Raw genomic sequence first — 26201 nt, 5'->3', positions numbered from 1 at the left:
TCGGCACGTGTTCTAGTGTTACGGCCTCGAACTTTTGTAGCAGCTGAGTTGCCAATCGGAAGTACGGAACGAGATCATCTTTCCTCACCTCATATTCAGTCAAGAGTTGACTAATTATGAGTTTAGAGTCGCCATATACCTCAAGGGTTGTGATTTCCATGTTGATCGCCATTTGAAGCCCGATGATTAATGCTTGGTACTCAGCGACGTTGTTGGAGCACAATTCGCTTAGTTGGAATGAGTAAGGTAGTATTTGCCTTTGCGGCGACATGAATACTACTCCTGCCCCCGTTCCGTCTGCTCGTGCGGATCCGTCGAAAAACATCGTCCATCTCGGGAATATGTCAATGTAGAATACCTCCTCGTCAGGCAAGTCGTCTGAGATTTTCCAATCGGCTGGGATTGGATGATCGGCAAGGAAGTCTGCTAATGCTTGTCCCTTGACGGCTTTAGCTGGGACGTAAATGATCTCGTATTGATTGAGAATCAACGCCCATTTAGCTAGTCGCCCTGTCAAGACTGGCTTGGACATGACATATTTAACCGGGTCAGCTTTAGCAACCAAGTGGATGGTGTAAGCATGCATGTAATGTCTGAGCTTCTGGATGGCAAACACTAAGGCAAGGCACATTTTCTCTATTGGGGAGTAGTTTAACTCGGCGCCGGTGAGTGTTCGACTCAGGTAGTAAAGCGCTCATTCTTTCTGGAATTCGTTTTCCTGGGCCAAGAGTGCTCCCACTGAACTTTCCTGAGCGGCAATGTACAATATGAGTGGTTTCCCGGGCACAGGCGCCCCCAGGACAGGTGGACTTGATAAATATTTTTTTATGCTTTCAAAAGCATTGTGGCACGCTTCGTCCCATACGAATGGAACATCCTTTTTCATGAGTCGACTAAACGGTTGACAACGCCCTGCAAGGTTGGAGATGAAACGTCTGATGAAGGCTAGTCGTCCTTGTAGACTTTTCAGCTCGTGCAGGTTTCTTGGCTCGGGCATGTTTTGGATGGCCTTGATTTTTGATTGGTCCACTTCAATGCCACGGTGCTTGACAATGAAGCCGAGGAACTTTCCAGAGGTGACGCCAAACGCACACTTCAACGGGTTCATCTTGAGGTTGTACTTTCGCAGCCTTTTGAACACTACTCGCAAATCCTTCAAGTGATCTGATCTTTTCTTTGTTTTGACCACCACGTCGTCTACATAACATTCTACGTTTTTGTGTAGCATGTCATTGAAGATTTTCTGCATTGCTCGCTGATATGTGGCTCCAGCGTTCTTTAGACCAAACGGCATCACCTTGTAGCAGTAGATACCTTTTGGAGTGCGGAATGCTGTTAGTTCCTCATCTTCGAGAGCCATACGAATTTGATTGTATCCAGAAGAGCCGTCCATAAATGACAGTGCCTCGTGGCCAGTGGTTGCGTCCACCATGATTTCGATGATCGGCAAGGGAAAGTCATCTTTCGGGCAAGCATCATTGAGGTCCCGGAAGTCTACACAAACACGTATTTGTCCAGATTTCTTAAGGACGATGACGATGTTGGAGATCCACTTGGGGTATTGCACCTCTCGAATGAAGCCTGCTTCGATTAGCTTATCAATCTCTACCTCGATTTGTGGAATTAGCTCGGATCGATAGCGCCTTTGAGTTTGCTTTATCGGTCGCGTTCCAGGCTTAACTGCAAGATGATGTACAACGATGACAGGGTCAAGGCCGGGCATTTCCTTGTAAGTCCAAGCAAAGACGTCTTTGTACTCTGATAACAATTGGTAATACTCATCTACCTCGTCTGCACTTAGCAGCGCACTCACGAAGATAGGTTTCTGCTCATCTTTTGTGCCTAAGTTGAGCTCCTTGAGATCATCAACCGTGGATTGCCCCCCATCCTCAAGTTGCGGTGGCGCAGCAGCGACATCTTCTTCGGGGATCTCATCTTCTCTGCTTTCTTGGATCGTGATGTGGAAGACATCTTGGAATTCCTCTTCGGTGTCGTCCTCTTGGGCGGGTCGACATGAAGATTGTCCAGTGTGGATGATGGTGCTCCTTCTTACTTTCAGTGGTCCATTTGTTTCCACCTCCAAGATTGTTTGGCGCTTCATCCTTGAAGGAATTGAGCTTCGAATATCACATTTTTCTGCTATCATGTCGAGTTTTCCTTCATTTGACATTGTCTTCCTATTTCTGGAAAACTTCTTGTTGTCTTCAAGTCTTTCCAAAGCTGACTGACGAGGAAGAGAGCTAGTCGTGTTGCTTTGCTTCTTAGGTTTTGACAACCTTTCAAAAACAGAGCTTTGGGATGCTGGCATGTTAAGTCTCTTGAAGACGGAGGTTCGGTTTTGACCACCAATGCGATTAAGTGCTGACATTCTGGATCTTGAACAATTCATCCTATCGAAGACTGACGTCCAATGGGTGGATTTAGGCTCATCATGATCTTGTTCAATACTCACGCTGATGTGTTGAGTGCTAGCATTTTTCGCTTTGCTTGAAATCTTCACGGGTGCATTTGGTGTGAAGCCTAGTCCAGCTTTGTTGTTATCAACTCCGTAACCGTGCTTCTTCAACTTCTTTTGAGTCTCGGTGAGGTCACGTTCTTTATTGTTAATGGTGTTTGAAACCTTCTTTTCATGATTTGAAGAAGAAGCGAAGTCGTAGCCAGCTTTCGACATGAGTTTATAGGCGTTTGGATCAAAACCTTCTTCGGTCATCTGGGTTGGGAGAAAGCTTGGTTCCACCCCCTTTGGTAGAGCTTTTATGAAGCCTTGTGGTAGTCTTGCGACCTTAGTGCCGCCTAGCTGTGTCAGAGGTAAAACTGCATTCGTCTTGAGCAACTTTACATTATCCATATGCCTCTGTGCATCGGCTTTGTTTGCTCCAGTTTCGAACGAAGATTGACCATTCTTTCTTCTCGACATCGGGATGTATCGGAAGACGGGTGTGTTTGGTCCATTTGAGGGCGTCCTACTCCCATTTGTTGTTGCTCGTTTAGCCAGCTCATTATCGTTCTTGCTTGAAGACGGCGTAACTTCTTCTTCTTGCTTCTTGGGCATGGCTTGTCGCTCCTGCTTTTTAGGTGTTGCTTTGCCCGTGGATTTGATCTCTTTTGGAAGAGCTTCGGGCACCATGTCTTCATCCATGTAGAACTTGGCGTCTGCGAAATGTGATTCGGCTTCAGTGAATGGTTTGGTGTCGCCATAGATCACCTTCACTCCTTCTCGGTAGAATTTTAAGCATTGGTGAAGGGTGGACGGTACTACTCCATTCGCATGGATCCAAGGCCTTCCTAAGAGTAAGCCGTAGGAAGTTCTTGCATCAATCACGTGGAATATCGTGCTTGACTTGAGTTCACCAATAGTCATCTCCACTCGGATCATGCCCATCGCTCTTTGTCCTCCTTGATTAAAACCTTGGATTAGTAGACGACTTAGGGACAGTTCATCCGCCTTGATGCCGATTGTAGTCATTGTCGACTTTGGCATGATGTTTATGGCTGATCCACCATCCACAAGCATGCGGTTGACTTTGTGCCCTTCTACATACCCAGAGACGAAGAGAGGACGGTTGTGAGGCTTGGATCCTAGCAGCAAGTCTTCATCGGTGAAATGGATTGCGTCTTCGATGGCACAACATGTGGCACATTCATATGGCCGAGGCTTCAAGCCTTCGTTCTTGCTTTCTTGCGCTTCGTGTTCATTGGGACTTTCCAAGACAGCTGCTAATGCTATTCGCATCTTCTTTGGTAATCGTAACGCTTCCTCAATGCTAAAGTGTGTTGGCAGACCTTCTTCGAGCGTGAAAGTTTCTTCTCCCTCAGTGGTGATATATTTGCCTTTTAAAGGTTCTTCCATTTCTACTTCGACCATATGGCATGCAGCGATAGTGCACTGTTGGAAGAAGTCATTCGGGAAGTACTCGTACAAGGAGACAGGAATGCGTGGCTCTTGCTCCATAGGTTCCCCAGCATACGTTGGCTTATCGACTTTTACGTTTCTTTTAGGCTTCCTACTGTTGCGGCGACGATGTTTTCTCACTTGTTCCACCTTTGGTCTTGTGGCTTGTGGTTTTGGTTTCCTTGTTTTTTTGTAGGTCACCAATGTCCATCCTTCATCATCATCGGTATACGCATCTTGTTCGTTTGCCCCCGGCGATGGTTGTGCAGAAGGCGCCGTGTAGCTTGCACATTGATGGGAATGGTCGGGTGTCGTTTGGAGAGGCACGGGATCGAAGGATCCGAACGCCACCGTAGTAGTATGTGTTGCGGCTGTGTCCTCAAGGTCTAGCTCGATTCTCCCTTGTTGCGCTAGCTTCATAATGAGTTCTTTGAGGACGAAGCACTTGCCCACATGATGGCTTACGATACGATGGTACTTGCAGTACCTAGGATCGTTCGTTCGATTCATTTCTTCAGGGCGCTTGCACTCTGGTAACTCAATTACCTTCTTTTCCAGCAAGTCATCTAACATCGCATCCACGTCCGAGTCAGGAAAAGGGTACGTCTTTTGCTCCAACTCTCTCAAGGTGTTTTTATACTTGTCTTGGGTGCGAGGAGGCTCACTTCTCTTTGTCTCCTTTGCCTTGGTCTTGGAGGAAATCTTGATAGGCGCAGAGGTGGTCTTGATAGGCGCGGATGGGGTTTTGATAGGGGTAGTGTTGACAGTAAAAGTTTCCTTGGCGGGCTTTTTTCCAGTCTTGTCCACACTCGGGGCGAACACCTTATCCTTCTTGAAGTGGGTGATCGGCTCATTCTTTCCGTGATTGGTGATACTCAGCTCCATGTCATGGGAACGCGTTGCCAGCTCCTCAAACGTTCTTGGTTTTATGCCTTGGAGAATGTAATGTAACCCCCAGTGCATGCCTTGAACACACATCTCAATGGCAGAGGTTTCAGAAAGCCGATCTTTGCAATCCAGACTTAATGAACGCCATCTATTGATGTAGTCGACGACGGGTTCCTCCTTCCACTGTTTCGTACTGGTCAGCTCCAGCATGCTTACGGTGCGGCGCGTGCTGTAGAAGCGGTTGAGGAATTCCTTTTCTAGCTGATCCCAACTGTTGATAGACTCGGGCTCGAGGTCAGTGTACCAATCAAAGGCGTTGCTTTTCAGCGAGCGCACGAACTGCTTGACGAGGTAGTCTCCTTCTGTTCCAGCATTGTTGCAGGTTTCAATGAAGTGGGCGACATGTTGCTTCGGGTTCCCCTTTCCATCGAACTGCATAAACTTTGGTGGTTGATAACCCCTCGGCATCTTCAAAGCGTCAATCTTTTTGGAGTAGGGCTTTGAGTATAGTACGGAATCATGTGAGCTTCCTTCATACTGCGCCTTGATGGTGTTGGCGATCATCTCCTGCAGCTGCTGGATAGAGAGAGACCCCATGAGCGTCGCCGCTTGGTCTGGCTTCAGCGTCTCTTCGACGTTCTCCACTGGAGGTTCCTCATCCTCGTCGTTTTCCTTCTTTATTGGATTATCCCCTTGCCTGACTTTCTCATCGGGCTTTGCATCTAGTTGGTTAACGAGCGCTGCGATTTGCAGGTCTTTGTCCTCCACAATCCTTGTGAGTTTTGCTATTGTTTCACTCATCTAAGCCAGCTGCTCCTCAATTGAAGTCGCTCCAGCCACCATGACTTGCATAGCTATGCCGCTGCTTGAGTCGGCATCAGAAAGTAAGGATTCAGAGTACTTCCTCTGGCTTTCCTCTCTTGGCGCCCTGAGCGAGGCCAGGGTGATCACCGGTTTGTGCCTCAGGTGCTCTTGTGCCTTTGGCGGAGTTGATGCAGGGGCGGAAGAGGCGGCAAAAAGAGCTTTTGCCTTGCTTCGAGTTATGATGCCTGAAGTGACGCCCCCTGTCGTGATGGCGCTCTTGTTTCTTGCATTGGCAGCGAGAACAACTTGGGCCTTCCTTGACGCCATTTGTGCTTGTTGCGGATTCAAAGATAGAGATGAGAGGTAGAGACGATCCCACCGGGCGTGCCAAATTTGTAAACACGGGAATTCCTGCGATAAACGAGACAAGAACATGTGTACAAAATAATATTTGTATTAATGATTTAGGGGTTACAATCTCTTCTACAAATTCATCCTCTGATTCTATCTTTGAAACGTGTAGATGTAGTGTTGTTGATCCAAGGGCCGTCGAGGCTTGATCTTGGACGAACAGTTGATAAATGATGAACACCTTCTTCAAGGGCCGTCGGGGCTTGATCTTGAATTGGTGGAAGTTCTTCAAGAAGGGCGTTAGGGCTTGATCTTGAAGGAGGATTTCACGAAGAACGAAGAGGGCTTTCTTGATCCTTCGGGATTTGCTTGAGAGCTTCAGAGTTTCGAGGCGTCAAGGCTTTGGTGTGGAGTGAATTCTCTTCCAATTTGGGAGTAGAGAAAATGTATGCCAAAATCCTCCCTTGATTCTTTGATGGAGGAGCCTATTTATAGGCTTTGGGAATGAATCACCACCATCCATTTGTTTTGGTGGATGTTGTAGGTGAATTTGGGTGGATATTGTAGGTGAATTTGGTGGGTGTTGTAGGTGAAACTTGGGTGGATGTTGTAGGTGAAGTGAATGAATGTTGTAATTTTAATACAATGGTCAACATTTATTACACTAAAATCTCAATGTTTACAAATGTAATCTTAATGCAATGGCTAACATTTATGCCACCGAAATTTCAATGTCTACAGTTTCGTGTTGCATCAAGATCCCACCAATCAAATTATGTGCAAGAGCTATGCATGACCCTTTTGTCTAGGTCCTTATATATGTATAGTTAGTTTTATGCATATACTCCTATAGTTTCCATTGCAGGAAACATTGCATATACAAACCCTAGTGTTGAATTTTTAGGTTTGTTTGAATTGTATATCTCATAAATGGATAAATGAAAGTACACGGCAGGATATATAGGGAATGAGAGAAAGGGAACCGGTTACAAGTAACCTTTCCCTAACACAACTCTAACAACTAGGTAAACCCTAAAGCTATCAACATCCTTAAATCAAGGGATTTCATCAATCAACTAAAACCCATATCAACAAGTCAACTAATCCTTAATTTGAGGGAGCCATTACGAGGACCATACTCAGGACAACTAGGTCCATTAATCACTCCATAGAGTCTCATGCATATCTTCCCATCACTCCAATATCTTCCAATAATTATACTTCAACACCCCCCTTCAAGTTGGATCGAGGGGATTGATCGAGCCAAGCTTGCCCAAAAGATGACACAACTGAGCAGAAGGCAGAGCTTTAGTGAATAGGTCAACCAATTGATCATAACTGCGAGTGAACATAATGTGAATGACTTGAGATTGAACTTGAGATCGAACAAAATGACAATCCACCTCTATATGCTTCGTTCTTTCATGGAAGACAGGATTAGCGGCAATGTGCATGGCTACCTGATTGTCACACATGAGAGGCATAGAGTTAGAACAATGAAACCTTAAATCATATAGAAGTCTTTTAAGCCAAATAAGCTCACATGCAGTGGCTGCCATTGCACTATACTCAACTTCTGCACTTGATCGAGCAATGACCTATTGCTTCTTGTTTTTCCAAGTTACAATATTGCCTCTCACAAACGTGCAATAACTTGTAGTGGACCTTCTATCAATGACATTGCCTGCCCAATCAGCATTAGTGTAACCACTTATGCTTGTAGATTGGTTGTTTTGCATGAGAATTCCTCTCCCAATAAACCCTTTAAGATAATGAAGAATCCATTTAACAACTTTGAATGATCAACGGTGGGAGAAAGCATAAACTGACTAACCATCCTCACTGCGTAGGTGATATCAGGACAAGTGATAGTGAGGTAAATTAGCTTACCAACTAGTCTTTGATAATAACTCACATTATGAAGAGCTTCCCTATCCATGGTAAGCTTGAGTTTGCTGTCAATTGGAAAGGCTGCAGGCTTACAATCAAGTAGATTTGTCTCCTTAAGAAGATCAGCTACATATTTTCTTTGATTTAGGAACATTCTTTGGAAGAAGTAGCCATTTATATACCAAGAAAATACTTCAACCTCCCAAGGTCTTTCATGGCAAAGGTCTTGTGTAGAGATTGTTTTAAGGCTACAATCTCATTTGCATTGTCACCTGTGATTATAAGATTATCCACATAGATAAGAATCATCAACCTTCCTCTTGTGCCAGTTCGAAGAAATAGAGAGGAATATGCATTACTTCTAAGAAAACTAGCCCTTTCCTAAACTGAGCTAAGCTTGGAATACCAAGCTCTTGGAGATTGCTTTAAACCGTAAATAGCCTTGTGAAGCTTGCATACGATACCATTTTGAGCTTGACCATAACCTGGTGGTGGTTGCATGTACACTTCCTTTTGCAATTCTCTATAGAGAAATGCATTTTTTTTACATCCATTTGATATAATGACCATCCTCGATTAATTACCACAAATAAAAGAACTCTAACAGTGTTCATTTTGGCTACTGGAGCAAAGGTTTCTTTGTAATCCACTCCAAAGGTTTGAGTGAATCCACGTGCAACCAGTCTACCTTTGTGCCTTTCGATCGAGCCATCAGCCTTGAATTTCACTTTGAATATCCACCTACTACCAACATCTTTCTTACTAGGAGGTAAATGAACAAGACTTCAGGTTTTGTTGTCATTCAAGGCTTGTAATTCCTCTAACATTGCCTTCCTCCACTGAGATAATTGATTAGCTTCTTGAAAAGTGCTAGGTTCAACATTATTGGCAACTTCAATGAGAAACGCAATGTGAGAATTTGAAAAACAGTTGTAATTCAAAGTCTTAGTGAGGGGATGCCTTGAGGCATAAGTAACATAGTCCGTCAACTTGACTGGTGGCTTTCTTGTTCGAACATGATATCTCCTTGCTTCTTGAGGTGTGGTTAATTGTGAAGGGGTTGAGCTTGCTTGCACTTCACTTGCATGCTCACTAATGGATGGAGAGTGTAATTGGCCCACACTTGGAAGAAAGTCAGCTTGAGCTTCTTCAAGGTTTTGACAATCAGAAAGGTGATCCTCTTCTAGTGTATTGTGGTCACTCACTCTTGGTAAGACAACCAAATCACTCAAGGTCTCACTTTCATCATCATGAGTCATTTTTCTTTTATAGTAGGGTACCATTTCATCAAAACGAACATACCTAGACACAATAAACTTCTTCGTGATAGGATTAACACATTTGTATCTCTTATGAGTTAGTGAGTATCCAACAAAGATACACTTCACTGCTCTTGCTTCCAACTTGTCACGATTAGGTGCTTGCAAATGAACAAAGCAGCTGCAACCAAAGGTTTTAAAATGTGCCAAATTGACTGCCTTATTGTGTAGGGTTTCATGTGGAGTTTTGAACCCCAATATTCTACTTGGAAGTCTGTTGATTATATAGGCAACAGTGAGAACAACATGTGACCAATATCTCTTGGGAACATTCATGTGCAACATTAATGCTCGAGTTTTTTCAAATAGGTCTCTATTCTTTCTTTCTGATACCCCATTTTGTTGAGGTGTTCCTACACAACTGGTTTGGTGAATGATCCTGGTGAATGATCCATTATGAACTCAAGTACTTAACCATGTTATTGGATAGAAACTCAGTGCCATTGTCTGACCTAAGTACCTTAATGGTTGAGTTGTGTTGAGTTTGTAAAAGGTTATGGAAATCTTTGAATATGCAGAAAACCTCACTTTTTTTATTTCATAAGGTATAGAAAGGTGGTACAGGTGAAATCATCAACAAATAACAACAACAACAACAAAGCCTTTTCCCACTAAGTGGAGTCGGCTATGTGAATCCTAGAACGCCATTGCGCTTGGTTTTGTGTCATGTCCTCCATTAGATCCAAGTACTCTAAGTCTTTTTTTAGGGTCTCTTCCAAAGTTTTCCTAGGTCTTCCTCTACCCCTCCGGCCCTGAACCTTTGTCCCGTAGTCACATCTCCAAACTGGAGCGTCAGTAGGCCTTCTTTGCACATGTCCAACCCACTCATTCCTAATCTTATCCTTTCTCGTGAGCCCACACCTCCAACGAAGCATCCTCATCTCCGCTACACCCATTTTGTGTACGTGTTGATGCTTCACCGCCCAACATTCTGTGTCATACAGCATCGCCGACCTTATTGTCATCCTATAAAATTTTCCCTTGAACTTCAGTGGCATACGACGGTCACACAACACGCCGGATGCACTCTTCCACTTCATCTATCCCGCTTGTATTCCATATATTATGTCTTTGATCAGCTTAGGCGAAGACCTTTATATTCTAATACTTCTCTCCAAAGGTTAAGCTTCGCATTTACCCCTTCCTGAGTTTCATCTATCAACCCTATATCGTCTGCGTAAAGCATACACCAAGGAATAACATCTTGAATATGTCCTGTTAACTCATCCATTACCAATGCAAAAAGGTAAGGACTTAAGGATTGTTGATGCACAAAATCAGTGAGGACTTTGGTACAACAAAAAGTATTAAGTTTGTGACATTTGCTAGATTGCTCCGGTCATTAGTGTGGATAAGTATGTAAAAGGAAGAGACAGAAGAGCAAACACAAGATGTACGTGGTTCACCCAGATTGGCTACGTCCACGAAGTAGAGGAGTTCTCATTAATTGTGAAGGGTTTACACAAGTACATAGGTTCCAGCTCTTCTTTAGTGAGTACAAGTGAATGATTTAGTACAAATGACATTAGGAAATATTTTGGGAGAATGATCTCTTTTTATAAAAGAGAGTTTCTAGCCTTGTTCTGACATTGACACGTGTCGTGTTGTGATTGGCTTCCGATGTTGACACGTGTCGCGCTATGATTGGCTTCTGATGTCGACACGTGTCGCTCTGTGATTGGCCTCCTGGTTGGAGGGGAAGCTCCTCGGTTGGGGACTTGCAAGATCCAAGCCGTTGAGTAATCATGAAACTTCTAAGTACCGAAGTGTGGTATCGTCTTCACTTGCCTTATCTATCTCATAGGTAGGTGTGGCATCTTCTCTAGAAGTACTCTTCCTCCGTCCATGGGTGGTATCTTTAACTGGTGGAGATGCACAAGGTAATGTATCAATTTCACTTGAAGCTTACTTGTAGTTTCAGGCGTGGTCAAGCGCGATACAAACCATGTAGTAGGAGTCCCCTAAGTCGCCGAGCTAGGGAATCTGCTGAAAGAAGTGACAGACAAGATAAGCAATCAGAGCTCCAAGCAATCAGTCCCAGATCAGAAGTTTGATTTCGAGTTCCGGCTAATTGTTCTCATTCTCCTTATCTTGCAAGTAGCATGAAGGATAAAAAGAAGAAAAGGAAAAGAGATGATATGAGATACTTTTGCTTTTGAAGAAGTAACTTTCCACAGGCTTATTCTTGAACTAGGTTGGAGGGTTTTCTGGTTACCTTAGAGTATAAGGCCGACTGAAGAATTTGAGGGTTAAAACAAGTCCATCAAATCTAGAGTACGTTCAACCCTGCTGATATGGGATACTTTTGCTGTTGACAAAGTAGTGGAAGTATCGGCACGTGTTCTGTTACGCTTGTCTCCACATGTTTCCTTGTATCCTTCTTACTGGCCCTATCTATTCCTCAGGCAGATTTGGTATCTTCTCTTAAAGCATAAGATGTTGAAGATGAGTACTCGAGAGCAATGCCAGGTAAGTAATCAGGTAAGGGGTTCCAGGCAGTCAGTTTCTGACTGGAAGCTTGATTCCAAGTGCTAACTGATTGCTCTCTTTCTCCTTGTCTTGCAGGTAATAACAAGGCCAAAGGAAAAGACAGGGAAAAAGCATGATATAGGATACTCTTGCTTTTAACCCTGATGATATGAGATATTCTTGCTCTGGTGTAGCTTGTTTGCAGAGGTATTATTGAGGGGAAAGAAAGCTGAGTATTTTGAGAGGCTTCTTTGGGAGTGCTATCTCAGATATGAGGAAAGATTGAGAATTTTTGCAGGTCTGCCTATCCGTTGAGGATGGAGGTTGACATATACAGAAGTCTCCCTAACAACAGGTAGTAATGCTATTCCTTTACCCTTCTTAGTCATAGCACTGTAGTGGGAGCTGCCCGTTTCACGTGTTTTAATTCTGTCAGAGCACTTTGAAAAAGTGGTCTGTGGTATCTGGAAAGCTGATGTTGCGTGTGAAGATTACAGACAAGCTTTATCCAAAGAGATCTGGCTCTCGAAGTTGAGAAAGCACTGCCTCTTCGATTTTCGAACAAGCGATCATGTCGGGGATCTGGCTCTCGAGATTCGGAGAACAGTGCCTTTTCGATTTTTGAGAAAGCAATCATGTTGGGAGTCTGGCTCTTAAATTCAAAGAGCGGCGTTTCTTCGATTTTTGAGAAAGTAATCATGTTGAGAGTCTGGCTCTCGAGATTCGAAGGGCGGTGCCTCTTCGAATTTGGAGCAAGCAATCTTGTTAGGAGTGTTTTCTCGAATGTGAGTAAAGGTTGGGCATTTTTGCTAGTCTACTTTGCCACGGAGCACAGAGGTTGACACACAAGGACCTTCCAATTATCCAGCAGTAGTGTTGTTCCTTTACCCTTGTGGGTAATAATATGGTAGCTAAACCTTCAAAATTTATGTGTCTAAACATTGTTAGTACTGTTTCTTTGCTATTCTTTTACCCTTCTTGGTCATAGTGATGTAGTGGGAGCAGCAAGCTTCACGTGTCTAAACTTTGTTAAAGATCTTTAGCAAAGTTATCTGTGGTATCCATAAGCTGATGTTACGTGTGGAAAGTGGATGATTGAACAGTAAGATTTACGTGCTTTCTACTTCACCAAAAATCTTCGACAGATTGCCCGTAATTTCCGCAAAGCTAAGTGTGCATATGACAGGTGCTGACAAGGCTGAGAAAGCAGGTGCCTCTTCGATTTCTGAGATCGGCTCTCGTGGTCTCTGAGCAGCCCAGCTTTTGAGAAAGCAAGCGCCTCTTCGATTTTTGAGATCGGCCCCCGTGGTCTTTGAGCAGCCCAACTTTTGAGAAAGGAAACGCCTCTTTCGATCTCTGAGATCGGCCCTCGTGGTCTCTGAGCAGCCCAGCTTTTGAGAAAGCAAACGCCTCTTCGATTTCTGAGCAGGCGCCTCTTCGATTTTTGAAGCTCCGTCCAGTGCAGATTTTTATAGAGGCTGGCATTAAGTTCCAAAGCACACTTGAATCTCCACCAGTAGAAGCTCCATTCTTGCACTTCTAAGATCTTGATTTGTTCGACCTCTTCTCTCTTCAACAGCTTTAAAAATGTCTGGCCCTTCCGACCATCGTTTTGACTTGAACCTTGGTGAAGAGGCAGCCGCGCCTTCTCTAGACAACATATGGCGCCCATCATTCTTATCCCCTACTGGTCTTCTTACCGTTGGGGATTCCATGATAAAGAATGATATGACCGTTGCGGTGGTGGCCAAGAACATTCTCACTCCCAAAGATAACAGACTTCTTTCCAAACGGTCTGATGAGTTGGCTGTTAAGGATTCTCTAGCTCTCAGTGTTCAATGTGCAGGTTCTGTGTCGAATATGGCCCAACGCCTATTTGCTCGAACCCGTCAAGTTGAATCATTGACGGCTGAAGTGATGAGTCTCAAACAGAAGATTAGAGGGCTCAAGCATGAGAATAAACAGTTGCACAGGCTCACACATGACTATGCTACAAACATGAAGAGGAAGCTTGACCAGGTGAAGGAATCTGATGGTCAAATTTTACTTGATCATCAAAGGTTTGTGTGTTTGTTCCAAAGGCATTTATTGCCTTCGTCTTATGGGGTTGTACCGCGTAATGAAGCTCCAAATGATCAGCCTCTGATGCCTCTTCCTTCTAGGGTTCTGTCCAGTACTGAGGTTCCGAGTGATCACCCTCTGGTGCCTTCTCTTTCTGGGGCTCTACCGACTGCAGAGACTTCTCATAAGCAACCTTTGTGAAGGCCCCCTCTTGTTTGTTTATTTTGACTCATGTATATGTACATATTTGTAACTTATCGGAGATATCAATAAATAAACTTTGCTTCATTTCAACGTATTGTGTTAAATACATCAAAGCCTTCTTCACTAAGTTCTTTGAATTTTTCTTTTGTTAAAGCTTGTATGTTGAAGCTTTGTGAGTGAAGCATGTAGGTTGAGGTAGTGTTCCCTTAATTTCTCGAGTGATGAAAACTTCTCTATTAGAGACTTGAAAAATCCAAGTCACTGAGTAGGGTCGGCTATATGAATCTTAGAACGCCATTGTGCTCGGTCATGTGTCATGTCCTCCGTTAGATCCAAGTACTCTAAGTCTATTCTTAGAGTCTCTTCCAAAGTTTTCCTAGGTCTTCCTCTACCCCTTCAGCCCTGAACCTCTATCCCGTAGTCGCATCTTTTAACCGAAGCGTCAGTAGGCCTTCTTTGCACATGTCCAAACCACCGTAACCGATTTTCTCTCAGCTTTCCTACAATTTCGGCTACTCCTACTTTACCTCGGATATCCTCATTCCTAATCTTATCCTTTCTCGTGTGCCCACACATCCAACAAAGTAACCTCATCTCCGCTACACCCATTTTGTGTATGTGTTGATGCTTCACCGCCCAACATTATGTGCCATACAGCATCGCCGGCCTTATTGCCGTCCTATAAAAATTTTCCTTAAGCTTCAGTGGCATACGGCGGTCACACAACACGCTGGATGCACTCTTCCACTTCATCCATCCAGCTTGTATTCTATGGTTGAGATCTCCATCTAATTCTCCGTTCTTTTGTAAGATAGATCCTAGGTAGCGAAAGCAGTCACTTTTTGGTATTTCCTGATCTCCGATCCTCACCCTTAACTCATTTTGGCCTCCATTTGCACTAAACTTGCACTCCATATATTATGTCTTTGATCGGCTTAGGCGAAGACCTTTAGATTCCAACACTATATCGTCTGCGAAAAGCATACACCAAGGAATATCATCTTGAATATGCCCTATTAACTCATCCATTACCAACGCAAAAAGGTAAGGACTTAAGTATGAGCCTTGATGTAATCCTACAGTTATGGGGAAGCCTTCGGTTTGTCTTTCATGAGTTCTTACGGCAATCTTTGCTCCTTCATACATATCCTTTATAGCTTGGATATATGCTACTCGTACTCCTTTCTTCTCCAAAATCCTCCAGAGAATGTCTCTTGGGACCCTATCATACGCTTTTTCCAAATCTATAAAGACCATGTGTATATCTTTTTTCCCCTCTCTATATCTTTCCATCAATCTTCGTAAGAGATAAATTGCCTCTATGGTTGAGTGTCCTGGCATGAACCCGAATTGGTTATCCGAAACCCGTGTCTCTTGCCTCAATCTATGCTCAATGACTCTCTCCCAAAGCTTCATTGTATGACTCATTAGCTTAATACCCCTATAGTTCATGCAATTTTGTACGTCACCCTTATTCTTGTATATAGGCACCAAAGTGCTCTTTCGCCACTCATTTGGCATCTTCTTCGTTTTCAAAATCCTATTGAAAAGGTCAGTGAACCATGCTATACCTGTCTTTCCCAAGACTTTCCACACTTCGATCAGTATATCATGTAGGCCCACTGCTTTTCTATGCTTCATCTTCTTCAAAGCTACAACCACTTCTTCCTTCTTGATTCGACGATAAAAGGAGTAGTTTCTACACTCTTCTGAGTTACTCAACTCCCCTAAAGAAGTATTCCTTTCATGTCTTTCATTGAAAAGATTATGAAAATAACCTCTCCATCTGTCTTTGACCGCGTTCTCTGTAGCAAGAACCTTTCCATCCTCATCCTTGATGCACCTCACTTGGTTTAGGTCCCTTGTCTTCTTTTCCCTTGCTCTAGCTAGTTTATAGATATCCAACTCTCCTTCTTTGGTATCTAGTCGCTTATACATATCGTCATAAGCCATTAACTTAGCTTCTCTCACAGCTTTCTTCACCTCTTGCTTCACTCTTTTATACCTTTCACCATTTTCATCGGTCCTTGTATAAGGCTTTACAACATTCCTTCTTAGCCTTCACCTTTGTTTGTACCTCCTCATTCTACCACCAAGATTCCTTTTGGTGTGGAGCAAAGCCCTTAAACTCTCCTAATACCTCTTTTGCTACTTTTCGAATACAACTAGCCATGGAATCTCACCTGTGGCTAGCTTCCCCCTTTCTATCCCACACACACTGGGTGATTACTTTATCTTTGAAAATGGCATGTTTTTCTCCTTTTAGATTCCACCATCTAGTCCTTGGGCACTTCCAAGTATTGTTCTTTTTTCTCACTCTTTTGATATGTACATCCATCACCAACAAGCGATGTTGATTAGCCAAGCTCTCTCCCGGTATAACTTTGCAATCCTTACAAGTTATACGATCCCCTTTCCTCATTAGAAGAAAATCTATTTGTGTTTTCGACGACCCACTCTTGTAGGTGATCACATGTTCTTCTCTCTTCTTAAAGAAGGTGTTGACTAAGAAGAGATCATATGCCATTGCAAAATCCAAGATAGCTTCCCCATCCTCGTTTCTCTCCCTAAAACCATAGCCACCATGAAAACCTCCGTAGTTGCCTGTCTCCTTACCCACGCGTCCATTTAAATCTCATCCTATAAATAACTTCTCCGTTTGAGCAATTCGTTGCACCAAGTCTCCAAGGTCTTCCCAAAATTTCTCCTTCGAACTCGTATCCAACCCTACTTGAGGTGCGTACACACTAATCACATTGATGAGTTATTGTCCTATTACAATCTTGATTGCCATGATTCTATCTCATACCCTCTTGACATCTACAACATCTTGTGTCAAGGTCTTGTCCACGATGATGCCAACACCGTTTCTCGTTCTATTTGTGCCCGAATACCAGAGTTTAAACCCTGAGTTTTCTAGATCATTTGCCTTAAGACCAACCCACTTAGTTTCTTGTAGGCACATAATATTTATCCTTTTCCTCACCATAACTTCCACTACTTCCATAGATTTTCCCGTTAGGGTTCCTATATTCCACGTTCCTAAACGCATTATACTCTCTTGAACTCTACCCTTCTGTCCTAGCTTCTTCAACCTCCCTCGTCTAATAGGATCAAAGTACTTCTTTTGTGTGTCCTGTGTAAAGTTGATAGGAGCATATGCTCCCAAACAACTTTGAGTGGAGTCGTTCGAAAAGAAGTTTTTATGGCCCCTTTGCTCATTTAACACTGCATCCGGGTACCGATAGAGATACAACGACCCTTGCTCACTTATCATTGTGCTCGGGGCCACACAGCGCACCACTTACGGGTGACGCCCTAGCTTTAACGCGATTTCGTTCTGGATTCATTTTCATAAGGATTCGACGTAAAATAAGAGTGCCGACTGTTGACTTCCTGACGCTCTCCCCCTCCTCCTTTATCCGGGCTTGGAACCGGCAATGTAAGATAAACTTACACAGGCGGAGTTAATCATCAACAAATATGACAAAAAATTTATAACCATCCATTGATTCAATTGTAGGTCCCCAAACATCAATGTGTACAATCTCAAATGGTTTACATGTCTTAAAAGCAGAAGTGCCAAAAGGTAGTCTAATTGACTTTGAAAAATTACATGTTTCACATTTAAGTGGTGACTGACAAAACATAGGAAACAACTTTGACAACACAAGTTCATATTGGTGAGTAAATATTTAGTGCCATAGTTGTTGATGTTCAAAATACATGGGTCCGACTTGAAAGACTCTAGGCATGACAGAATTTTTTGCACAGGTAGTAGAGACTATTAAGGAGCAATCATTCACCAATCATCTTCTTGGTGATGATATCCTGAAAAATAACCTTGTTTGGTGAGAAAATGGCATGACAGTTTAGGGAGCTTGTAATCTTTCCTACTAAAAGTAATTGGAAAGAAAACAAGGGAACATAAAAGGCTAATGACTCATTACTATTTGTGAATATACCAGCTTTTCCCTTACCCAAAACAGACACATTTTTTCCATTTGCAACTGACACTAGTGAGGGTTTTTTGAATGCTTGAAAATCATGTAAATTTGAAAGTTTGTTTGTCATGTGGTCAGTGGCACCAGAGTCAACAATCCAACAATCATATTCAGTTCTTGTTTGTAAGGCAGTGGAGAAAGCTTTGAGTATACCTGAGGCCTCTTCATGTGTTTTAGATTTGTTATATGCAAGGAATCTTGTAAACTGCCCTAGCATGGTAGTGTGTCCTCCACCCACAGTTTGAGAAGTTAATGCAGCATTCCCATGCCCCCTGGTTTGCAGATACGCAGCATACTCATTTATGAGAATAACAAGACTTGCAGTGAAGTCCATGAATCCAAGATAGACCCTAGATGTGAAGTTTGATGCATGTTGACTCTTAAAGTGGCTTGATGGAATCATCTTCCCTTCCTTGGTGAATTTTGGCTTCAACTCGGGATGAAGAATCCAACACTTTTCTTTCACATGACCAACACCATCACAGTAGGTACACTTGAGATGAGTATTCTTACCCTTGTATATTTTTTTGTTTGCAGCATAAGCTCGAGCTTCAGTTGGCCTTAAACTTGTCTCACCATTCATAGCTTTCTTCCTAGCTTCTTCACGTTGGACAGTAGCATACACACTTTTAAAGCTTGCCAGTTCTTGGCTCATAAGTATGTGGCTTCTGATCCTCATACTCAGAACTTAAGCTTCCCAGAAGTTGGTATATCTTGTCTTCCTCACCTCTTTTTAGTAGGGTACTTGCATCTGCGGTGTGTGGAAGATACACATCCAGTTCATTCCACATAGTTTGGAGGCTACCAAGATTTTACACAAAGGACTTCCCTTCTTGTTGAACACTTGCAATGTCTTTCTTTAGTTGAAACACTCTTGCATAGTTGTTTTGTTTTCCATACATGTCATTCACTGAGTTTTACAAATCTCGTGAGGACTCCGAGTAACTGAATATTTCTGCAACATGCTTCTTCATAGTATTGAGAAGTAAGGACATGACAAGCTAGTCTTTGCATAGCCAAGCCTCATAAGTTGATGAGGTGATTTCAGGAGCTTCGATGTTTCCATTTACAAAACCAAGCTTTCCTTTTCCTTCTAGGGCAAGTGAAACTGCACGAGACCATGGTAGGTAGTTGTACTCATTCACCAAGGCTGAACACAAACGCTGATTTGTGTTAACCTCAATGTCTAATAAATTTGAAGGAGAGGTAAGCGAGTTGTCACCCTTAATATTTATTGAATATTCCTCAGCCATATCTTAAGGTTGAAGGAAGGTTACAGCGGAAAGAAAAATGGCTAGAGGCAGGTAACAAAACCTGCTCTGATACCATGTTGACTTTGTAGGTTTGTTTGAATTGTATATCTCATAGATGGATAAATGAAAGTACACGATAAGATATATAAGGAAAAAGAGAAAAGGAACCGGTTACAAGCAACCTTTCCCTAAACAACTCTAACAGCTAGGTAAACCCTAAAGCTATCAACATCCTTAAATCAAGGGATTTCATCAATCAACTAAAAACCATATCAACAAGTTAACTATTCCTTAATTTGAGGGAACCATTACGGGGACCATACTCATGATAACTAGGTCCATCAGTCACTCCATAGAGTCCCATGCATATCTTCCCATCACTCCAATATCTTCCAATAATTATACTTCAACACCTAGTTTTAAAAATTCTTCCATCTTGCATTTGTACCAAGATATCAACCCTTGTTTGCTAATGGCCTTTTTTAAATTTGTCTGCGATACTTCATACAAGGAAACTCGGTTCACACATTTTCCTTGCTCTGACAAAAGCAGTTTATGTTTCCAATTAAATAGAACTCTCTAACCCTAATCAATACTATAGCTATTTGGGTTAATATTTGAACTTTGGGCTTAGAAGAAAGAGGCCCAAGGGTGCCAAATTACAAGGGGACTTGCCCGAAGCCTAACATCAAGCTCAGAGGCAAATTGAAGCCTTCCCATCCAAGATACATGCCATGTGCTTACCAGTAAAGTCACAAGTGATGGAAACACTCCTACTACCAGACAAAGAATATTTTCTAGTGGCATTCCAAGTAAAAAGTTGATGACTCACTACTCTCCAAGTGCTTTCGGGCAAGAGCAAAAGTTACAGCAGTCGGGTTAATTTGCCTATAAAAGGAAGAAGAGGCCCAAAAAACAAGGATACTCAGCCAATTAAACAAACAAACATACAAACTTTGCTCTCAAGCCAGATTTGCATCCAAAAGTTGAAATCAGCCCAAATTCAGTCCCTTTTTAGCAACAAGCTATCTTTTATCTAGTTTAAAAGCTCTGATATTTCCTTAGTAACGTAGTATCGATTCCCTTGTGTAAGCTTGTTTACCATCCATCCCTTTTTAGCATATAAACCTCTCTTAATTCAAAGAGAAGTGACTGCAAGAGGTCCAACCTTGCCAGACAAGATGAAATCTTGCCCGAAGCTCTTTGTTTGTTTTATGAATTAGTAGATCTATTGCTTAATGCATTCTCCAATATGTATTCAAGTTATTTCCATCAGTTTTCCTATTTTAAGAGTTCCATTTCATCTAGATCTGGTTAGTTTAATGGATATGTTATCATTAAAATCAATCAAGAACCAAGTGAATGGCATAAATGGCTTTGGACTCCCTTCATTTGAACATACAAGATTATGAACTAAAAGTCCTTATTTACAAGGCAAGAAAAAGAACTTAATGTGGACTTAACCCATCCACAACAATCCTTTGATAACAAGAAGTTTAAGTAACTTAGGGCGCAAGTAATCGACTTAAAATACACTTGTTCTACATCTGCTATACTAAAATAGCAGTGGCACGCCTAGCACTTAGTTTTGATTGCGAGCCTCAAGGCCTACACCTAAGGCCCCACAAAGGTACCTTTCAGAACTAACTTTGTTCTCTTCTTGTAGCACATCAATAAGCAAGAGCTCGACTACACATCCAAAGTGCCAATCCCTTGGAGAGTTGTGTGCACGAGCCAAGGATGCTCTCCAGAGAAATCTTTGCCCGAACAATAGCGCATATATATATATATATATATATATATATATATATATATAGGGGTGGGCACGGTGCGGTTCCACCCCTAAATCGGAACCGGAATCAAAAAATATCAACAGTTCGGTTCGGTACAGTTCCGCTTAAATTGATTACTAGAACCTTATGGTTCGGTCTACACCGGTTCTAATTCGGTTCTTGCCGGTTCACAGTTCCGAATAGTAAATTTTTTTAACACCAAATCATCATGCATTCAAATACATTTCCAGACTACTAAATATGCTAAATATGAGACAAGATAATTAATCAAGTACAATTAAGTTCAACTAACCTGGAACTGTAGAAGATAATTAATCAAACAGTAGAAGACAAGAGGGTGCAGATGCCCTCCGCTCCAAAATTTCACGAAAAGCTTCAAATGGGAAACAATAGAAGATAATTAATCAAACATCTGTACGCTTCAAATTGAAAGTGGACACAAAATCTTTATTTAAAAGGACAGAAGGTTTAAGCATGATCTACATGATACGCCCTCCCAAGATGAAATGAGAACAATAAATTAGGTCTCAATCGTCTATTTGCAAATGGGCTAAGTAATGTATATGCCTCAATGCCACTGTACAAGGAGGACATCCATTCAATCAAAATGACCCCAATTAGACAATTACGTTATACTACTTTTCATTTTATATTATTTCTGTTGTGGGGGTACTTTTAGTTCTCAGCTTCCTCAATTTGCATTATAATAGAAAAAAAATAACATTACTTATTTCAGTTCAACCATACAGTCCATGACTCCATGTAAGAGCCAATATCATACACCTCAGAGAGCCACAACTTTCTTGTTACTCCCCAAGAACAGAGCATTATATTCCAACAAAAGATAATAATCTCAAGGGCAAGCCTGAAAATACCAAACATCCTCAAAACCAAGACTATGTCTTATGAAAGAACAATGTCGAGAGAGGTGCCCATCTCCAATGTGGAGATGAGAAATACATAATCTTTTGTTCTTTTAGTAGGAAACAAGAACTTATTACCAAATAGAACTCGTAAAAAATAAAATACAAGATATCAACCACAAGAGAAAAACAAAAACCAAGGTCCAAAACCATAAACATAAATCCTATGAAACTCAAGTGTTCGTTCGATAAGCACAGAAAAAAAAAGCAATAAAAAATCATAATCAAACATCTGCACACATCCAATTGAAAGTGCAACCTAAAGGCCTTCTTCCAGTTGATTGACCAAAAATGCTGATACACAACCCCTACAACCTTTCTATTTTCCAGTTCCATGTCTACTCCAAGTCCCAAACCATTCTTAAGAAAATCATGTTCCTGCCCTCCCACTCCCCAGATGGTAACACTTCTTACAACCCAAACCAAGGAAATAAAATAAATTCTTTTCAAAATCAAAGTAATTATAGTTCTGAGGAAGCATATGCCAATATTACACGGGGTCATGAAAGCTTCAAAAAAAAAAGCAATAAAAAACCCAAACCTTGAAAAACAAAAGCTCAATGAGCCATACCGTTCTCGAAGATCCTTTTGCGAGAAGCTAAGATATCACTCTGCGTGGAAGCCATGGGAGCACCTGAATCGATAGCGCAATCAATCACCATTCACCAATCATAAAACAAAGTTTCAAGAAATTCACACAATCGATTGGGGAAAGTGAGAAAATGATCGAACCTGATAATTCGGATGCGATGCGGTGGGGACTGAAATGGGGAACGTGAGTGAAGCAAGAGGTCCTCCGCAGCACGCAAAGAAGCGAATGTTTCAGAGACTTGACGAAGGGGTGTAGAGAGAGAATATGAGAAAAGATAGAGAAAATACAATGAGGGAGGACGGAGGACGAAGCTGTCGCGGAGGAGGGGTGACGAGGGTCGTCGCAGAGAGCCGCGAGTGAGGTGGGCAGCGACTCGGCAAAGTGAAGAAGCCTACAGGAATGGAAATCTAAAAGTGTGAAATGGGCGATGACTGATAAGGCCGTGAGTGAGGATGAGGGAGGGTGGGATTCACTGCTTTGCAACTTGGTGAAACTAATTTTTCAACCTAACCTATTATATCATGACATGTGTGTATATATATAATTAATTAATTTATTATTAATAAAACGGTTCAGTTCGGTTCTGGCCGGTTTTCGTTCATTTGAAACTGGAGTCGAACCGGTTTGAAACTGTCCGGTTCGGTTTTTGACTCAAAGTTGACTTTTCCGATCAACACGGTTCTTTTCGATTTTTTTTCATACTGTTCGATGCGGTTTTGCGGTATGGCGGTTTTTATGCCCACCCCTATATATATAATTAGTCGCCGTTAACATTCTACCAATCAAAACCACTATGCTGTTGAAAAGTTAAAATCGTATGTCAGAATCGCATTGTGTGTCCCCTAAAATTGACTACTTGTTTGCTTATTCCAACTAAGGAAACTTGGATTTTATTGTTTCAACTTTCATATGTTTGTCATGGCTTCTCGCCATCGGCAGGTTCAGCACTCCCACTGCCATATGATTCAGTTGTAAACAAAACGAAGCACAGTAAGAAGACATATATGGCAAAATGTCACCTTCAGATGGAAGTTTAAAATCGTATATGGCTTTTCACGGGGGAGATGGCACATGTGAAAGGAACTATTGGCCGTCATGAATTTTATACTGATTTATCATAAGAGGAGTTCCACCGGAGGTGGAATAGCCCAGCACCCAGTCAAAAAAACCAGGCTGGCACCTTGTCAATTCACTCCAGCCCAGCAACTTGCCTGGCACTCAGCCCAAGCTGGTCTCTAGGCCAGTCCAAAATTGACTGACCAAGAAGCCGGGATATTTGCCTGGCGCGTGCCTTTCACGCGGAAATCGTCCTCGATGATCTGATTGGGGCCAAGCTGGAGAACAATTTCGTTGGGTTTTTTCCTAGTGACAACCTCCAATTCCGAGCTACAGCATAACAGAACAACACATAAACAAACCCAGAAAGCAACGGCAAACCAAGAAAAACCCATATCACAATTTGCAATACCGAGCTCAAGAAATTAATTTTCTGAAAATTTGGATAGAAAAAGGCCACCTTCCAATAGAAAGCTGCGATGTTTCATTTTTCTGTGGGGGAAGACTGGAAGAGTTCCTTAAATACGAATGGGTAGAGAGAGAGAGGGAGAGAGAGATGCAGAGGGAGGTTCCAGGGGTGCGAAGCGAAATGGTGAGGTTTTGAGGGAGGTTCCAGAAGAGTTCCTTAATAAAATTGATAATATTTTAATAAATCAAATTATTATTTTATAATAAAAATTAATAATATTTTAATAAAATTGACTAGGCTATTTAGTTTTAGGGGTGGAGATGCATTGGCCTATTACCGTTCATTGAGGTCTATTACTGTTCACTTGAGTGGATAAATGCGCTGGATGCTGGCGCAAAGTCTTTAGGGGTGGACTTACTCTAAACAAAATAATTAGTGAATTTGAAAAATCGCCCTCAACTATGAGTTTTATTGAAAAACACTTCAAGAGTTCAAATTAGTGATCAATCAGAAAAATCACCCCACAACTATGTCATGAGTTTAAATTTAAATTATTTTTGTCTAAATTATGATGTTATCATATGCTTAGAAGCCCTCAAATAATCAGCATATATAGCAGAATCGATATCTTGGTGCCTCATTTACCTAGGGCTGGAAAAAAATACCGAAAATCCCGAACCATACCGAAACCAAACCGAAAAAATACCGAACCAAAAATCCCGAAAATTTTAGTACCGAAACCGAACCGATCCCGAATTGTTCGGTATGGGATTCGGTCTTACAATTTGAAATGTTCAGTATTCCCGATCCCGAACCGAATTTTATTAATATTATATTAGGTATATTATATATATATGTGTGTGTGTGCATGTGTCTGTGTGCGTCTGTGTGTGTGTGTTGGAATGTGTGTGTGTGTGTATATATATGTATATGTGTCGGTGTGTGTGTGTGTATATTATATATATGTATATGTGTCAGTGTGTGTTGGAATGTGTGTGTGTGTGTATATATATGTATATGTGTCTGTGTGTGTGTGTATATTATATATATGTATATGTGTCAGTGTGTGTGTGGTGTGGTGCTGACAAATGTTGCATCAAGCACATGGGAAGGGATGGGTCACGCAAGGCAAGGGTGCTTGCTTTCTTCTCTTCCCTATTTTCTGTCTCATCAGTCATCCCTCTTCTTGATTATCTCCCAGACTCCCTCTCTCTACAACCCATAACCTAACCCTTCATCTCTCTCTTAATTTTTGTCTCGTCTCTCTCTACAACTCATAACCTACCTAATCCTTTATCCCTCTCATTTTTTCTGTCTCATCTCTCTCGTATTCTCTCTCTCTCTCTCTCTCTACAACCCAGAAACCACCTAACCTTTCATTCCACCCAATCCAAAACCAAGCCAAACATCCCTACTCACTCTCTCTCATTTCATTTCGCCTTTCATCTTCCTTCACTCAGTCTCAGACTCTCCCTCTCTTTCTCGGATTTGAAGCTTAGCAGCCACCCACCGTCTAGCAATCTGACTCCGACGAACTATCTCCACTCCGGCCACCACCACACCTCATGGCTTCATCCCCACCTCCGATTCTCTCCAGTGATTCTCTGTGTGTGTGGGATTTCGAATTGAGGTTAGGGTTTTGAATTGGGGCTTAGGGTTTCGAATTGGGGGCTCGGGTCAGGAGGAGGTCCCTCTCTTCACTCTGCTTCTTTCTCGACCATAAATCTTTCACTGATTCACTATCACTATGTCTCTGATTTCAATTTGGATTTTTAATGCAGGTTCAGATGATTTCAATATTAATCTAAGACGATTTGGATTCTGATGATGTTCGGTTTCGGGAAATTCCGAAATACCGAAAATATTTTGGGAATCCCGAAATTTCAGTTCGGGATCGGTCATGAGATTTACGTCCCGAAATTTTTCGGTTCAGGATTTGATATGCCATTTTTGGTTTGGTATGGGATACAGAACCAGCCCTACATTTACCCACTGAAATAAGGATTTCAGCATAGGCTAAAGGAATTGTGCACACTTGCATTTAAATAAACTAGGTGGAGAGAAATGAGCCCACAACGTATAATAAGGCCATCTTCAACCGATGGCTGGCCAGATGGCTCGTTTTAGCCCTCTGGCCCTCCAAGATTCTCCAAGATATTAATATTTTAATGAACAGTACAGGGCCATATTTGCCTCCGTCTCCAACCGAGGGCCAGAGGGCCAGAGGGCCAGAGGGCTCATTTTAGCCCTGTCACAAAAAACCGTCTCCAACCGAGGGCCAAAGGGCCATAGG

The 26201-nt window shown here is 42.1% G+C and overlaps 1 protein-coding gene across 7 annotated transcripts in view; it reads right to left on the bottom strand.

The window, feature by feature from the left end:
* The window catches only part of LOC103426316 (uncharacterized), a 42623-nt gene extending 19677 nt beyond the window's left edge, over nt 1–22946 (bottom strand). For 3 of the 7 annotated variants that reach the window (XR_003768834.2, XR_011578495.1, XR_011578481.1), the window contains exons 1-3: nt 22584–22946; nt 22423–22485; nt 21221–21301 (exon numbers count right to left, since the gene is read on the bottom strand). The gene's annotated coding sequence lies outside the window, so the exon portion shown is untranslated. Of the gene's footprint in view, nt 1–21220; nt 21302–22392; nt 22486–22583 lie in introns of all 7 variants that reach the window. The other 4 variants (XR_003768836.2, XR_003768846.2, XR_011578476.1 and 1 more) reach the window with 2 other exon arrangements.
* Between the last annotated feature and the right edge of the window lie 3255 nt (nt 22947–26201).

The sequence above is a fragment of the Malus domestica genome, chromosome 01, assembly GCF_042453785.1.
Source record: "Malus domestica chromosome 01, GDT2T_hap1".
In the NCBI taxonomy this organism is placed as follows: Eukaryota; Viridiplantae; Streptophyta; class Magnoliopsida; order Rosales; family Rosaceae; genus Malus; species Malus domestica.
Note: the sequence above shows the minus strand (reverse complement) of the source record. Positions and strands in the feature narration are given on the sequence as shown.